The following is a 4,385-nucleotide window of genomic DNA, read 5'->3' on the forward strand; positions in this document are numbered from 1 at the left end:
AGAATTCCTGCTGCTTGTCAGGGAACACTGTGAAATAACCTCCATGTTAGCTAATTAAACCAGCCCCAAAACCCTGTGAGTACTTAGGTTCGCTACAGCTTTGACTAAGGAATTTTGCAACATTAAATCTGTCTCTTTGCCAAGAGAGAACAAAGACCATTCCACACTGTAAAAAGAAGGGGCACATGATACTTGTCACTTGGTGTTAAGAATAAATTGTTGCATAAGTGACAATTTCAGTGGATTTTTATAAACCCTTCTTAGAGTAGAAATGTTTCTCAAAGCAGTTAAGCAAGCAAGTTTCTTACTACAATCTATTAGTCTATTGTAAAAAAAAAAAAAAAAAAAAAAAAAAAAAAAAAAAAAAAAAAAAAAAAAACCAACCAACCATAAAGTCACAGGCCTGTTCTTCTTCTATTTTAGGAGTCTGTCCTGGTCCTGGAACATTCACGACACGCTGCAGTCACTGAAAGAACAGCTCCCAGAAACAACTGTTTTGCTTGTATCACCCTTGCTCACTACAAGTTTCCATTTGAGACACTGGGACACGGCGGCAGCAGGGACACCCTGGCTCTTCCCGGTGCATTTGTGCAGGTGATGATGGCTCATCAGGAATCTTCCCCGCATGACACCTTCGAGTCTTCAGCTGAACTGCCACTTGTTTCATGCACAGTTGTGTTTCTCCACATCGTGGTTTATCTCTCGCACGATGTCTTTGTGCCTGTGCTTACAGTTTTTCTAAGACTCTGGTCTAACACTCAAGATTCAGCGATTTGGTACCTGCATTGTCAGTACCATCACTGTGCATTTTTGTGTATTTCACACACAGCACAGCAAGTGTCCCCTTGTTTTAGTGCAAAAATCTGCTTCTTGCTACAGCTGTGCAGCAGCACTGACTGTGTCAGTGAACAGAATTCAGCTTTAGGTAATCCAGAAAACTCAGAAAAGCCTATGGAAGGAAAATACTTTTTCTAGTTTTTCTATTAAGTGTTGAGGTAAATGATCCCCAAGAGATTTATTATTAAAGACACTGGAAGTTCAGCTGCATGGAGGAAGGTCAGCATCTAGTCCTAGTTAACCCCCAGAATGAAGGGTGATGAAGAGGTAAGTTAATCGTCTTTTCACCGCGGATGTGCTGTCTAGTTCCGGAGCTCAGGAGTGCACGGACAGATGGGTTCTGCGGTAGCTCCCCCTGCTGACGAAACAGCCTTCGTGTGCGTTCTGTAACCCCGTACCTGTACCACCAGGTGACAACCACCCGCAGCCGGGAAAATGGATTAATAACCGGTATTTGACTACTTAAATTACCAGACCAGTCTGAGAACAAATTATAACCTTTTGGCATCCCAGCTGACTTCAGGTAAAATGAGACATCCTGAGACTCGCTTTTAAGGGTAGAAGGGGGGAATCAGGTGGGTCCGTTCAAGATCTTTTCACCACTACGCTATTCTCCCGGGGCAGCCGCCCTTAGTGACCATTCTTACCTGAGGGTACCAGATACATCAAGCACAAACCCCAACAAAATACTAGTTCCTGGTAAGAAAATAAGATTCATAATCTTTATTGTTTACTTACATATAATAAATATAATACAGAACAGAAACATCACACCCATTGATTGTATTACACAGGCTGTTCATCGGAATACACTACATTTTCTTTCCATTAGCCCTTTTATAGGGTTTTGGTATTGGATCTTAAGAATTTTTATTTATAAATGTACCAACACAAGAAAAATCCTCCAATGTTCACTTTCATGCATGTTTCAAATTTTCATATATATATACTGATTTTGTTAAAAATATATAAGCACTGTTCAATATTTGCAATATAGGTCTTTAATTTCCATTCATTAGATCTCTATTAATACAGAGAATTTAAAAATAATTAATAGTTTAAATCTGATTTTAATTAAAAATACTTATTCTGTATTTCTCATTTAACTGATCCCCCTCAGAAAATGAAGTGCCAGGACAAAGACACTCCAGGCAAAAGCCAATGCTCACTTTTAAAAAACAAAGGGTAAAAGTTCTGGTCCTTGCTTCACCGGTATAATTCCACAATAATGCAGACGCCAATTTGGGATAAAGAGGGAAGAAACCAGAAGCCAGAGTTTCTGAAGAGACAGGCATCTTCATTTCAGATTTACTACTGCCATTCTGCTGTTTTCTTGGCTTAAAACCACTGCATCAAGCCATAATTATATGTTCTTCTCTGCATGAATATACGTATCATTAAACAGAAATAATAAAAAGATAAAAATGCTACATTTCTTTTCTATCAAAAATAGATCAAGGTTTAACACTCTGAAATCAGGTATTTAAGTGCAAATGCAACACGCATCAGCAATTCAGGTTCTGGTCTCACCAAGGAAAATGGTTGAAAAATGATACATAAAGATGTTTCATAGATGATATATACCTGGAACTAGCTGTGCTCTTACAACATCTGAATTATCAGCAAACCATACGGACTTCATGCAAACGGAAGTTTTCTTCGGCTGACAGTTCTTCAATTAACACAGCTTCCGCTTTCAAAGTTTTACTCAGAATTCTCTGAAACTTAGTACGAAATGTAATGCCAAAAAGACCATCAACGTTACTGTTGGTTTTGTGCGCCTTAATGCACAAACACTTTAGAAGTTTCACAAATCAATCTGTATAAACAACGAAGAAAAAGTTTCATAAACACTTTTACTACCACCCACTCCAAAGAGAACTTCTACAGACTTTAAATCACTACTAGGACCCTCCAGCTGTACAAAGCTGGAGTTGTATCGCATACTCATTACACGTCTCTAATCCCATTCAGGTAACGTTAACTTGAACCACCAGCTGAGCTTTCAGTACAGCCTTGTGTAAGCAGCCTCTCATGGTTTTCAATTCATAGAGCATTCATTTGTCACTGGATAGTATGTGGGACTTTTTAACACTTCACACACACACAAAAAATATCCCCAAAAAACAAAAATACAGAGAAGAAACTCCTTAGTATGGACACTCTGGCACTAAATACCTTTTCCTTTTTTTTTTTTAAATATTACAAGGCTTAATTTATGCATTCAGCTTCAACATGAAATATTTCAAATACCTACATTCTATATTAAATCACAATCAACCAGAGATCAATCCAATACACTATTGCTTAAGCACTTTCTCTGTGTAGTTGTCCTCTGTAAGAAATTACCCTGATCATTTCACAGCTGATCCCAGATGCTGCCCAGTAAGATTCTTTATTTTCAGTTAAGATTTGTGTTTTTATTTTAAAGTTTTTTTTTTTTTCTTCTCCAACAGGAAAGGGATACAGTTTGGCTGGGAAGCTCCTGCTGTTCCCCTAGCTAACAAAAAAAGGACATTCTAAAAATATTTTGAAAATTACCCATTCTGGTAGAGGAACTATTTTAACTGGCATGCAAAAGGTTGGATTTAAGTATAAGAGAAAGATCACCTAAACACAGACAAGGGAGAAAAGACTTGTGGGCCGGCAACATCGATACTGTAGTGAAGGATATCTCTAATGAAAACACAGTAACTGTCGTATTATAAAATTAGTTCTATGCTAAGTGGCCAATTCCCCTCAGATTGCTAAGTGTGAATTTTTGGTTTTAGTGGGTTGGGTTTTTTAAGAACTATAGGAAAACTTCCAGAACATACATGAAGAACTATAGGAACATCCTGAATTACTATTTCTGAGGCCATTCTAGTATCCGGTCATATTTCTTCTGGGAACATATATAAAATTCGTGCACCTTCCCTAGCAAAACATATAAAAAGAACATTAGATGCAACTTTATAAACTGAGTTGCAGTTACAGAACTCTGCACTTGTGCAACTGAACAGCCATTTTCTACAAAACCCCTCAGAGAAAAGACTTTTACACTTTTAACAAGGAGGAAGTGAAAAAATAGATGAAATTCAGGATGTGCTCCACATCACGGTAGACATTCCAGAAAAAGTCTAGCTACCTACTAATACCAGATGTAATGATGCAATACTTTACCTTGGAGGAGAGCAAGAACATAGGTAGCTAAGCAGAGTCACATTTGTACGTTAGATTTATGTCTGGTGTTAGATTTCCAACAATAGAGGGAACTAGGGCAGTCAAAAATACAATTACAGCAGCTTTACCTGGAGAGGAAATGCCCTGTTGCATTCTTTGCAAAGCGAATGGAAATCGAAATGTCAAATCGGAAATCATCAAGAGGCAGCTGATCCTCAAGGCTACGATGACTGTGATCACATTCTCACTATCAACAAAGAATTCTGCTAGAAGTATACAACTAAGTGAAGTGGTTAGCATTTCTTACAGTGCTGATTTTAAAGAGAAGTCATGCAGCAAAATAAATTCACCTTCTAAGTAATTAAGGTGCATGCTGGCTGTAGGGA

This window comes from Buceros rhinoceros, unplaced genomic scaffold (genome assembly GCF_000710305.1).
Source record: "Buceros rhinoceros silvestris isolate BGI_N320 unplaced genomic scaffold, ASM71030v1 scaffold16686, whole genome shotgun sequence".
NCBI classification, from domain to species: Eukaryota; Metazoa; Chordata; class Aves; order Bucerotiformes; family Bucerotidae; genus Buceros; species Buceros rhinoceros.